The sequence below is a fragment of the Bombus terrestris genome, chromosome 6 (genome assembly GCF_910591885.1).
Source record: "Bombus terrestris chromosome 6, iyBomTerr1.2, whole genome shotgun sequence".
Taxonomy (NCBI): Eukaryota; Metazoa; Arthropoda; class Insecta; order Hymenoptera; family Apidae; genus Bombus; species Bombus terrestris.
Genome location: NC_063274.1, coordinates 22,558,164 through 22,572,867, shown reverse-complemented (window position 1 = coordinate 22,572,867; position 14,704 = coordinate 22,558,164). Strand labels below are relative to the sequence as shown.

The 14,704-nt window shown below is 30.1% G+C and overlaps 1 protein-coding gene and 1 long non-coding RNA gene across 2 annotated transcripts in view; both read right to left on the bottom strand.

The window, feature by feature from the left end:
• Positions 1-14,704, bottom strand: part of LOC100643749 (serine-rich adhesin for platelets) — a 133,438-nt gene that overhangs the window by 22,372 nt on the left and 96,362 nt on the right. The window lies entirely within an intron of this gene.
• On the bottom strand, positions 957-11,229 carry LOC125385226. Its single transcript, XR_007224267.1, has 2 exons — positions 11,045-11,229; positions 957-1,028 (listed from the first exon to the last, which is right to left on the bottom strand). It is a non-coding gene; the product is annotated as an uncharacterized LOC125385226 (long non-coding RNA).

The window sequence follows — 14,704 nt, the reverse complement described above, 5'->3', positions numbered from 1 at the left end:
CGCATACAGAGCTGCTTTTGCTTTTTTGTAGCGACCACTTTTCAAGAGATAGAAATTAATATTATCCCGATTTTCAGTAGAAATATTATTTCATTGAAAATTTCCAGAGATTAACTTCATTTAAGTACCTATTTCATATTGAAATAGAACACCCATACTTTCATTTTATAATAGTACACCCACACACTTTATAATGTGCCCTACATAATAAATTTATATAAAATCGTAAGGAATAAATCCCAACTACGTTTTACAGTTTTACTAATAGACTGCGAATCTCTGTGCACTTACGGGAAATTTAAAAGCGTAAAATGTGTAATAATGCAGCTAAGAGATTTTTTCCCAATTTTCACTATTTCATTTCAGCTTTGTTTTATTAAACAATGAAAAATTTTTTAAATAGAATGTTTTTGGCATTTAATGTTCAAAATTTATCAAACAGATTAGGATGGACTTTGGGTCTTTTCAGAGTCAACAATTTTTTAAACAATCGAAATATGTATTTCCTTTTTTCCGTATATATATATAAATAACTTTATCGAAAGCTAACTGAATCCTAAAATACAAGACAAACTTAACTAATCATTTTAGTAAATTTTAAACGTTAAGTGGATTATATTGAAAAAATATATTCTTATTTCTTTTTACGCAGTAAAGAAAAATTTCTGAATTTGATGCTTTTTTAATAAAATAATAAAAAGTATATCGATTTCTCGATTAGAACTCCCTGAATTAAAATAAAGTTAGAAATTTCCATAAAAATCCGCAGTCTATTTATTACAAATATCTCTTTCACTTTTATTTGAAGCAAAATTGTTTGTAAGATATGTCCTCAGATATATAGGAAGATATATAGTTAAAAAAATGAAACAATAAGTACCAACGCCTTCTTCAACAAAGATTTTGGACTGAACGGTTGCCTCTTCTTTACGTTCGTCGTAATTTTCGTGTACCAATTCGATAAAATGCCAGACGAGCTGGTACTATGAGCTATGCTGGGACTCTTGGTGACAGTTCCGGTCGGTTCGCTGGTTTGCCGACGAAACACCATTTTTACACAAAGATTTTACTCGACTCTCACTCTCACAGGATCACAATCCATGCACGATTATATTCGGATTATTTCATTTAAAAGGTAAGCTTATATTATTCTATTTCTATTTATTTTTAACATTTATTGTTTTTTAAGAGATAATTTCATGACATCATAAACTACCAACTACCAATACATTCAATGTATGTTTTTCAATGTATTTGATAGATATAGATACTTTAGTTCTTAATATATATATTTATTATTTTCTTCTATGAAAAGATTTTATTTCACGAAAACATTTACAAACTTTGCCTGTTAACTTTCATGATTATTCGAGCGTGTATATTTTCAAGAATCCTCGAGAATTCTCGAGATCGGTATTCGAACAGATCTTCTACAATATATTATAGATAGATATGTATACGTATGTATGCTAGCGCATTGTGATCTTTCTTATCGGAAAATAATTGAACATCGAGATCAAGAGACAACATATAAAACACATTTTATCAATTTCTTCCTCACAGGAACTGCTGATTACACATCCTTCGCTTTTACGGAAAATCAAATCAATTTTTCGGCTTTATTTGGGAGAAAAAGAGATATTCGTACACTTTACCGAATGTTATTTGATTCTTTGGAAATATAAGAAGACACGAATCTTCAACAAATCTTCGTGTGAACGATCATTTTTTAAACTTTTATATGAGAATGATATATCAATCGGTATTAAATTGAGAAATCTTGTCGTGAAAAAATACCCTATTCAAAATATCCTATGATGACCAGCAGAAATAAACTTTCCTTTAAATAAACAAAAATATTCTTTCCCTGTAAAAAGGACAAAAGAAAATTGTATCAATATTTTTTTTGTACTACAAATCACCAATAATTCTGAAACTATAGTAAACATGTTTTAAGAAGTAACAGCTTCCTAAATGAATTATTTAAATGAATTATAATTTAAAATGATAGCAAATTTTATATTCATTCATAAAAACAAAACATTCTCGTTTAGCACGTAGCTTAAAATTTTTGGTCGATAAAGTACTACATGAGAGTATTGGGAACTCGATGCTCTGTGAACAAAGTTATAGAAATATTATAAGAATTTCATCAAACGCTAAAGTCTCTCGTTTATACGAGATAAAAATTATATCGTTGTAACATCTTTTTTCCTGTTTTGTTTTCCTGTTGTGTTTTGTGTGATATCTCCCGATTATTCAATAATTTATTCAGCAGAAAAGTTTCTTTGCTGTATTTTAAATCGATAATCTCACAATTATTGACAAATTTAGAAAAATAAGCCTACAATCCGCCATGGACCGTCGAAATAGCAACACGGATAACAAATGGAAATATCGTAAGAAGATTTCGATGACACAACTTTCTTCGGTGCACTGTACGAGTATGTCTTCCGAGGAATGGACGACTGATTCGAGTATCAGAGTATCACAGATTACTAATGCCACATTGGCATTGAACGCCCATGTCTACTAGCATTGAATACGAATGAGTTAAACACAACAATACAGTAAGAAAAATGATTCCTTCTATGACATGATCTGTGCCCGATACCAAGTGAATCGACAAAGCGTATCCTCTTTGGAATTCTAGCTCACAGGAGGAGGTTTGATTAAAACATATTGAATCGTACATGCTTCTCTTAACTTTGCAAAAATTTTAATGTTATAAAAAATTCGATTACAAATAAATAAGTAGGGCTTCAACATTTAAGAAAAGCATACCATTAATTACTTTCAACTAAATTTTTTCAGTTAAACAATACTATTTTTGAACACTAACTTTGAGAAAGTAAATGTTGAATTAATATTGAAATTAAAATATCCTCTAAACTATTCAGTTTTTGGTACAAATATGCTTTGATGCTGTTTTATCAAAAGTAAATAACTGCATCGATTAGTGCATTATTATAATTATTAATATAGAACTTTTCCATTTTTTCTTTTTTGTTTTCGTAGAATGTTATATATTATAGATACTACATGTTATATATACTGTGTATGTTATAGATATTAGCACACAGATAATGGATATCGTGAAGCATCGTAGAAATTAGCACGATTCATAAAATTTGGGTATTTAGTTCTGCAAGATTAATAATTTACATATCGCTATTCTTATTTAATTAAAGATTGTCACTCGTCATATCGTTGATAGGATACTATGTATGTGGTGTATTCGAATGCATGTTGTATCGTTGTCAAGCCTTCTATTTATAGGCTTTCCACTAGAATATGTATATTTTTGCTCACTGATTGAAGATAGAATTTATAACTTACAAAAAGGTGAAGGAGAAAGAAGCAGGAAAATCTCCTTTTATGAGAAACTTCGATAAAAATGAAGATGTTTTCTTACGGCTTCGAGCGATATTTTATTAAAAGAAATAAATATAGCCACTTTTTCTAGGAACTTAGATATAAATAATATTAATTGGATTATAGCAAGTTGGATTTAAATAATATCTTTATTAGCTTCTGTCTAATAAACTTCTCTAATAAGTTTCATTTTTTAATCTAAATAAATTATAGTGAATCATGCTATGATTTATCGGCTCCAGAATGTATTAACTTTTGAATAACTAATAATTAGTCAAGTCCAAGTTAAAAATCCCTACAAAGAGTCCAAAGAATGTAGATTATTTTTCATTCACATTTCAAAGAAAATTAAAAAAGGTAACTACATACGTACCAATCTAACTACCTTGCTCTAGCTTTCATAATTAAAAGTATGAAAACGTCAAATAGCTTAAATAGATATAAAATTTTTTTAAATCGTGTATTTGTTATTAATTTAGCTGAAATATATAGTTTACATAGATAGGCATACATAGAAATTTATTTTTCAATCGAAAATTCTCACAGTCAATCGTTCACATTTACTTCTCTTCGAGAGAATTCATTGCGATAGAAATGTATCAGAAGATCGCGTAATACCTTTCCTACGAGCAAAATAAAACGTTTACGGAACCGTACGAGACATTCTTCTAAATTCTAGATTCTAGATTCTAGACGACCACGTTTCTTCCACAGTTCTAGTAAATTGCAGCAAGTTTACAGAGATTAGTTTGTCAAGTATCTGCCGGTATCATCGTCGAGAGTTCGTGAAAATCGGCGAAGACCTTCTAATTTTCTCGTTGATTCTTCAGGTTTTATGCTACGTTATCGTTTCGCGTATATGTATAACGTTACGAGTAGCAAATAAGTACAAGTTTCTTGGAAAAATTCTGTAACGATACATTAGATATGCAAAATTGTAGATGGATAAAAGTAAGAAATATAAGGAACATTTCAAAAATGAGCAACTAAATAATACAATTATTGACTTGTCCCACAATATTATATTCGGAGAAATATTAAGCAACTTTTAAATCTTACCAATATACAAATAAGATTTCATTACATTGTTTTAAGCATATTATTGTTTTTATCTAATTGTTTGAAGAGAAATAATGGTAAGCATATTTTACTTCAATACGTTATTCCTTAGAGTTCTTTCAATTGTTCTTTCAATTTCAATTAAAAGATATTAGAAGTAAATATTACTTAAAAGTGGCTATGTGATACTTCGTTCAAGCCTATTTATAATTATTTATTAAAATGACCGTATCTGCTCAATTCCTTACCCATGAATAATACATATATATTTTTCTCATTTATAACAGCTTCTAATGAGTGATAATAAAAATGTTATTTGAACAATAGGCTAGTTTCTGGTATACGAGTGTGATATCACTAATTCTTTAATATGTTGTCGGAGTAACACAGTTCGCTGTAACACAGTTTGAGAATTCCTACAACACAATTTTGCTGTAACATTGTTAGAGAACAGGGGAAATCCCAATACAAAAGGGCACGTAATGAGAATTTTTACGTGCATTCGATGCTTTTCACTCGAGGAAGCGTGTGCATTGTCTGCGATTTGCTTACGAAAGTTTGAAATATTGAAATTTTCGATTTATTATTAATTCATGGAATATCAATCCTTTGCTCTCAAAAGCTTTTTCGCTAAAGAGAAGCAACAAGTCGAAAATTTCCTGACAAAAAGTCGATGATGTTTTTACAGTTAACACATCATCATGATGAAATCATACACGAATTAACAAAGCTCAAAAGATGAGGATATTTATATGAAACCAGAAAAGAAACGTCTCCGTTTAGTGGTATTTAGCAGTGAAGAAGAAAATATTATGTAATATTAATATGTTATACTTTTGATTAATCATTGGTTGTTCTAATACATATATGTCTCTTATTTATGAAAAGAAAATAGAAAAAAACGACTATAACACCATAATGTTTGCATAGAAGCACGTATGATATCTATAACTTAAATTCTATATACACGTATTGTAAAGACAAAAGTAGTTCTTAGGTAGAATTTTAAATAAATTTTCCAATAAAACCTTTAAGAAACATAATATATACTGTACTTGTAGTATATACAAAATATGTCTATAAATAATTCCCAGCACCTAAGTTAATTCCAAGTTTTTAACAATATCTCTATTTCTGTCGAGAAAAGGTAGAATCTGGTCTATGTCTTCCATTATGAATATCCATGCAACGCTACTCTACGCAATGCCAATATTTATCGGCACGCAGATATATTCCAAACACGCAATAATGTGTTTTTCCAGTATGCTATACATCATAAATAAAATCCAAGAAAACATAAAAAATTTGTTGAACTATAAATCTAAGAAGCTTACGCTAAAAACAAGGAATGAAATAGTTAACACGCAGATGAGTACAAGCCAGCATCTAGTAGCAGACAAAAGTTTCTGATCAAACAGATTTGTCACTTTATACGTTAAAAGCCATATTTTAAAGAATTTCAACTAGTGTTATATAACTATATTACAACAGCGTTTACATATTTCTTTCAACGTTCTCTTTCCGTTGCCATGCCCTTATACACAATATTAGTTAATATTCTTCTAAATATCGCGATTATATTTGAAATATAAGGTAAAAAATATATAATATCTAGCTGGAAACTTGTGTACGCCGCTGCAGAAAAACTCAAAAGAATTCATACAAAAATACCGACAACGACTGACAAGCGATAATCATGAGAGAAACCGGTGTTTTCCGTGAATCACCAATCACTAGGTGCCTTCTTTTCTTTCCATGGGCGTAACTCTTTCTTTTATCTTCTTTTTAACCAACATACATATACAGATGAGACAGACGAGACAGACTCATTCGATCCGTGCCAAGAATAGTGATACCGTAGAGTAGATTGCCGAACAAAATACACGTATATAACAAGCACAATAAACGAACGCACGATAGGACGAGGTAGGCGCCAACGATCACGATCAACGTGCTTATTTCACCAATGGAATTTCTGCTGCGAAACACGGTGAGTTTTCAAAATACCGACGAATATAACAGTTCTTCCGCTTTGAGGGAGAATTCAAAATTCAGACTAACGTGTGATTAAGAAAATTAAAAGTCAGGATTTTCTTTTCTTAGAAGAGGAAATAAATACATATAATTCAAGGTTGTTGTACGATATAAATGAAGTACAGATGCATTCTTTCCTCAAAATGATACGAGATAGATATAAATATAAATATCTGAAATTTATATTTATCTAGAAGGTTTCATCACGAATATAAAAATTTGTTATAACTGGATCGTAGATGTTTATAAAAATTCATATTTTTATTAGCACAATTTTAAAACGGAACCAAACATATTGAATTAAATATTATAATTAGATATAATTAAATATTATAAATACACTCGAATATTTTATATATGTATTTCTGAATATATTGTACATTTCCTGCAGTTTTGAATCTCTAAATTTTCTACAAGTATATAACAGTTTTTTTTATAAGTATGCATGTGTGCGGTCTAATTACGTAAAAATGAAAAGCAGTACGTATCATTTGTAAACAACCAAATTTATATCAATTTAATTTAATTAAGAGAGAGATTTATATTCTGACACTTCATATTAAATCAAATTTGAGAAAAATATTCAGAGTTATTCAAACGTGAAGTATACAAAGAAATCTCGTTTTAATTTTCTTGCGGTTATTGTTTTTTGCTACAATTGAACAATATATTGTTAATGTACAATTTAATATTTCGAAGCACACAGATTTTTCTATCGTACTTTTATTGAAAATTAACTTTATTCGTGAATTTATACCTATGCAGGTTTGCTAAATTAAATACTTTGTCACTTGTGCCATTTCTCCGTCTTAACTGCCCGATTGATTAAAATTTATTTATTTCTATCTGCAATCTAAGGACTAGTAATTATGGTAAATGAATCGTTTGTTACGATAAGTTAATAAAATTTGAAATTACAGTATATGATAGTATGCGTAACTTCCCGTATCTCTTTAGAAATGCATAATAAAATGAATAAAATGAATGATCGTTTTTAAATAAATTCTTCTTATGGTTATTGCGTTTCTATCGAATAATTCGCAAATATGTATGTACTACGAAACAGCTCGGAAATCGATCGATATAAATACTGTCTATTTTTTCTGTGTCATTAGCGCCACAAAGAGAGTTCCTGAAGACATGCCAAGGCTTTGTAGAACAGTTCGAACCATGTTGTAATACCAAGAGTACTGTAATGTTATGATAGTATAAATACCAAACTTCTCGATTGTGTTTGATTTCATAGGATCCAATGGTTATGTTAGATCGGTGTAGCTTTTTTTATGTTGAATTTTACTAGAACCAGAATTCATTTTGTTTACATTTATATATATTTAGAAATATGCGAATGAATTATCCACCAAGTATCAAAAAGTATATCAAAATATAACACAGGAGTTTAGTGTATCTTCTTTATTCTTTTTAAAATTAATATTTAACGGTAAATTTGTTATTATTAGCGGAAATGATCAATTTTTCCATTTCGTTAATGTATTAAAATTCATTGTGAATTTTATTTACATTGTGATTTTTATGAAACTTGCTTAAAAAGTTCGGCGTTATCAGAATTAACACTTGATCATCGGTGAACTATAATACTTGTTCAAATTTTCTTTCAACTCTTCAATTTTTAACTCTTTATTAAGAGTGTTTAAGCAAAGTAAATATCGGGAAAAAGCAAAATGTCAGAACTTTTCAAAATCTTATAATTTTTCTCAAATGAACTAATTTAATAAATTGTAAGAAAATCTTATTAATAATCTAAAATCTCGAAATAAAATTTTTTGAAAGGTAAAAATAATTCTAAGTTAATTTCATGATTAACATACTAATGATTACACCTCTCAAAGAAAAAAAGACGAAATATTTTAAATTCGGAAGAAAGGGAGAATATTGAATTTTATTTATTAGTAGGAATTTGTTCTACACAACTGTTGATTTGACACTATTATATCACGCTAGATCTTCGTTGACTTTGAGCTTGAAAAGGCGCAAATGAAACGATTCTAAAAATACAAGGTACCTCTTGTTTCTGGCGTGTATTCAACCACGATCGACCATGAAACATACTAACCACCAATCGATCAAATAGCTATAAATTATTAGAAATAGCGTGGACCGTCTATTCACACGATTTTAAATTTACTATGAAGCATTTATTTCTAAACGTAAATATCGCTATACTTATCCATTAAAACAAACTCTACTTGCTACGAATATTCATTTTTTAGTAATAATTGAATTCGTTTAAATATCTAAATTTCTATTTCTAAAATTTATGTTTATGTTTCTAAGTTTCTAAAATTAAATAAGCAAATAAATTTATTATAAATTATTTCCGTGATATATCCACATACATACACATATATATATATATGTATGTATATAATGCATTTTAAATACATTTATTTTGCTACGAGAAAATTAAACAAATTCAAGCAATTAATAAATAAAGACTATCGACGTTAACCATCGTCAAGCTTGTTCGTACATTGTTGTAGTTTGGTTTTCTTTCATTGTCAAATATAGTTGAACGGACATACAACTTGTGAAAAGACTGGATTTAAATGGCACAGCTATGCAAAAATTTCGTTAATGTAAGTAATACTTAAAGCCGTATAAAATAGAGTAAATGTCACGAGAATCAATGTCTATGAACGTGACATTTTAGATCACGCATACATCGTTCTGATTCTACGATACATAATTCGCTATTCCCTTTTTTAGTACTTTTACTTTATTTATTTGAAGTCAACCTATTTTTCTGGTTTGCCAAATAATTATTTGATTTTTGGTCCCTTGATTCTGTGTTTGGGAAAAGGAAATGATTATTTTCTAATCTTAATGAATTCGCCACTAAAAATATTAACACAGCTTATAATTAAAAATTATTTAGTTTTGGATAAACGATACGAAGAATCATATTCGTTTTAAAAAAGATTATGATTTCACAGATAAATTGGCAAAGTTAAGAAACGTGGTCTTAGCACACATGAACACGAAAAATTATTACGTATTATCATAAAGATCCAAAAACGGAAAGATGATTAAATTTGAAAATAAACGTACAGAATTGTACGAAAATGAAAATATAGTTTGTGTGGTAAACATTGGTCACGTGAATTTTCGCAGCATCAGTATATTATCCTAACGAGCGTTTTGGATGATGACCGATATTCTTATAATAGGGGAATTTATTGCGAGAATCGTCAGTTATCTACCAGAGAGATATGAAAATTGTTTGACAATGCTCGCATCTTCAAACAATAATCCAAACATATTTGCCTGATGAAAATATTTACAAAACCGATCACAGTAAACATGGTCAGTCACATAAAGATAAATGTACGCTGATTAATTATCAGGACTAGAGAGAACCATTATGTACGTCACCGTGTTAAGTGAATATAAAACGTATAGAGAGCGTCACTCAAAATTTACATCAATATCATAGGTATTAAAGTTCTTCTAAATATTAAACTTCTGCAAGAAACAAATTTATAAAATGTCAAACTATTACAATATTAAGGAAATTTTTGACATGTATAATTTTCAAAAAACATATGAAAGAAAATTAAGTTATCTAACTATAAATCACCGTCCTTATCAGGAATTTATAGGATCATTAACAAAATTTTGAATTATAACATGATTTCATGTTCACAATAAAAAATCTAAATTCATTCAGAAGTTCTCGATTAGGAATATTTTTCATTAAAAAAAATTTGGATGTACGTATGTATGTGACTAATGATTATCCAATATCTACAAGAGTAACCATAAAATTTAAATTTAGTCAAATCTACATACATAATCGAACGTACATATATCGAACGAAATTCCCTATCAATAAGAAAACCTTAATTCACTCTATTCATTCGGGAATGACAGTATCCGAGGAAAGTTTCATTACTTCACGAGTGGAATAGCAGACTGTGTGCTACCCCCACGAGTGCAATAATTCCAATAGGAAACAATGTCAGAGAAGAACGGGAGCAGGTATTCGTTCGACACACGTCTCTAGCCTTTAGCAACAAGTGTTCGTCATTGTCGTGGCGTGGCTGTCTATCGGTAACGAGGCCCGCAACAGCGTTCGTGGTAATGTTTCTATCTAGAAGGAAACATTCCCAACGGTCTTTGATCCTGCACGAATTCAATACCAACACTGACCTAGCGCATCGTTGCATGCTGTCACTCTGACGACGTACGACGTCTTATCAGCTCGAAGGGGCAATTTATTCGCTCCTTCTTTCGCAAATCGTAAACTTTCCTCTGCACTCTATTCAACGATACGAAACAAGCTGTTCCAAATAATTTTAACCCTGTCTATTGGACTCATATCCAACTCAACCAAAAATTCTTCGAATTTGAAGAAAATTTCAAAAGCTATATGAAAGTTAAGCTATTAATATACGTATATGATTTATCATTTCAATATTACGCTGAAATTACTCTTCGTTAGAAAGCTTAGAAACCGTTTTACTCGTTGAAACAAGGGTAACATTGATATACGAAAAAATTTGAAGATCATAGTAAGGTTAGAATTACGAGGCGAAGTGTTTGACGGAGATCCAACCTCAAAGTTCAAAGTCATTTATGTTTTGTCAAGTTTCCGGTGGTGGTAGCGAATGTTACGTGTCGAATTACAGGCCACCAACTATCGACCTATCTACCAAGTTTCAACGTAACGTATGAGAGGAAACTCGGGAAAACTGGTTCTCACACTTGGCTAGACTCACAATCAATTTCACCTTGAACTACACTGACCTAAATCACTGTTACTGTTCATCGTCACATCGTCGAATACAAGAATTGTCTTTTGTTCATTGATTAACAAAACGACTATTTAGTTTCTTCGTCGTCTCCTCGAGAACTGAACTTAATCGGTTGAACATTTCAGGACGTACATTGTACATATAACGAAAGTAATACAATATATGTAAAATATCGTTACTCGAAAGTAACACGAAAATGTTCCTCGTGGACAGTTTAGGCTGATTCAAATCTGCTTGTGATGAGATTGTACAAAGTCGGGGGGGAGGGGGCGAGGATTTTAGTATCGCGGACAACACCAGCGCGGTCGCTCGTTGCAAACTGGATCGGCTTTCAAGCCGGCGCGGCGGAGTCCGCGACACGTTGTGTCGGAAATTTACGGCGCATCGGCTCGTATGCGCGCGCGACACTCAACCGATGCAATTTCACGGACTTTCTGTTTCTTTCCCAGGGAAAGTCACGTGCGCCGCGTGAATCTTCATTTACGTTGATTATTCTGACACTGATCCGTGTGCGTCTTTTGTCACTCTAAAGAACTTGCAATAATATTTACGTATATGGATTATGGCTAATAGAGTAAGACTTATAAGACTATTTTGATATATATAATATATGTAATAGATATGTATAATATATGTATAATGTATATGATTGATTGATGACCCAAATTTTAATCGTAGAGTATAGCAAGGTTGGTCAGTTAGGGCTGACAAAATCAATATGTGAAGCAATAAATAATATAATCGAGTATCGAATTTAATTGGAAAGCTAAAAATATCTTCATTGTTAAAAGGCAACAAATTCTAAGTATGATTAATCGTGATATTTATCAGTAAATCTTTGCAGGAGAATTATTTCTCTTTACTATGGAAGTCGTTTTTCATTATATGTTATGCAGAACGCAAGAATATATCATATTTCTGAAAATTTCGATCTCGTTAAATACATTAAGTTTTTGAAAGTGTAAAATGGATATCTTTTTTTGGGGGGGGGGGGAAAGAAATGTATGTACATATTATGAATCTCCCTTATGTAGTTATTGATAATTTATATAAAAAATAATCGAATATACAATAATATAAAATTAAACACAGTTTCGATATGTATAACAACCATTACCCTACTCAACCAAAATGGTTCCGAAACCAAGAACCAAAATGTTTCTACGAAACATAGATACATACATTCTAAAACCATAAAACATCCTACTCATATTCTTAAGTAAAATAATAAAAACAAGCTTGTCATTTTCTGTGAAAAACTTGATCAAAACTTGTAAATATTATAAAAATTATACAAGTATCAAAATATCAGAGTATCAGTTTAAAAAACACAATAAAAATGAAAAACTGAGAGGGCAACAATTTTCTGAAAATACATAGCAATAAATATTTGACAAATCAAAATTTCCTAATATTCGTGAGTTACATAATGAATACTAAAATTTTGCGGCAAAACAACGATTACAGTAGCTCGCGCAAAGGCTGTTTTACAAGTGTGATTGAATGTGAACAAGTGAAATTGATGTCTACATAAACTTCAGCATGCAGATTACGAACCGTTTCTATTCGTTTATACTTTATACTTCATGAACATCGGTACATCTAAAAAGGACGCGGTAAAAACAGACCTTATCATGCAAATTATACAGCTTCGGTACACGATGAGTAATAGATAACGTTTGCGGCAAACAAATTTTTTTTTTAATCGCTTGATAGTCAAATCGATTCACAATATGACCTACGAAATTATCTGCGTTGAGAGTCTATAGTAAATCGATTTTTCTGTATATTTTTTCCTACACTACTTTATCAATAGAGCGTATCTTTCGAAGTATTAAAGTATATTGTACGTAGATGTCGTTTTGCGGGCGCCTACATTTTATTTAAATTTTTAACCCATTTCGTAATTTTATAATACTTTTGATGGTCGCATGATTTGTAAGAATTTATGAGTAACTGTACCCGAAAGTCTATTCATATTGAGATTATGACATACATATGTATGGTATATATTTAACTACGTTCATGGCGTAGACTGTAAACACTCTTTATCGTGTGTAGTTGTCGTTCAACTATGGATACACGAGCGATAAGGTTTCAGATAAGCGTAGGGGCATGTGCCATAAATGCAACGTGAATAAGAGAAAGTGATACAAAACAAAGAACTTATTCGAATTTCAACACGCTTGTATGTGTGTATATATATATATATATATGTGCGGAGATACATATATAATTTCCCTAAATATTTCACGTGTTCTTCAGAGGTGTAATTAGATCATCTATATAAGCAGATTTTTCTTTGCTCATAAAAAATATGGTTGATTACTATCAAATCGCTGTATATGTTCTATCTGCTAGAGTAAATCTTGTATACGTACAATTAACATTCATCTTTACACGTTATGTTGTTTTGTTACGAACATCTTGGAATTTATTTATATTTACTGCATTTTTACGATCTTAAAATTATTTCATTTCTTCTAGCCAAATTGTTTTGCATGTAAAGAATGAAGATCTATTCGATCTATTCTAAGCGATATTTGTCATTATAAAACCTTTCTGAGTGCCCCGCTATTAAGAGACTAATGGAATAGTGGGAATAATGTATCTTGTATAACCTCTAAGAACACGGTTTATATCGATTTATATAGCAATGTTACATTTATTATAACTAGTTTGCGGATTTTTATTCATTTGTATAAAATTTAAAGGCGCGCGAATTACATATCTATAATATATAAAACTACATAAAATACACAAAGTAAAGAATTCGGTGTAATTTATAATAGTTAAAACAAATTTCTATCTAAATTTTGTTTCTTTAGTTGTGTTTATAAAATTCTAAATTTGCATAAAAGTCTACAGTTTAGTTATAACTTTGATAACCTACTTATACATATAAATAAAGAGGCGGTGGAGGCGATAGGTTTCAATAATTGTTAATGACGTGATAATATAGTAATAATAAAAGAAAATATGACAATAATAAATATACGAAATAATATTTAAAATCACAGATTTATATATATAAATACTATTGTACTATTATTACTATTATATACTATTGTAACTAATGTACTAAATAATGTAACTTTCAAGTTACGTCATGTTATAGGAAGTTAAAGTAAACAAGTAAATGAAAATAAATAAATTTTAGGTATATATTTCGCGGTTAGAAATAGAAAACAATTCGAGTAAATAAAAAGGATTTTCGAAAAGCTTTAGGCATTCAATTTTTGTAAATAAAAATAAGAACACGAAGAAGAAAAGTAAAGAAGAGAAGAATGAAAATGAGAGGAATAAAAAGTTGCGGAAATAAGAATGGAGGGCGAAGAACATGTGTCTTATATTACCCGACAATGTTTTTCAAGACTATTCGTAAACTTATATATCACTGGTAGCAAATTTTTGCACCCTTTCCACGACGCATATTTGACGAAGCTCCAAGAATACACCTT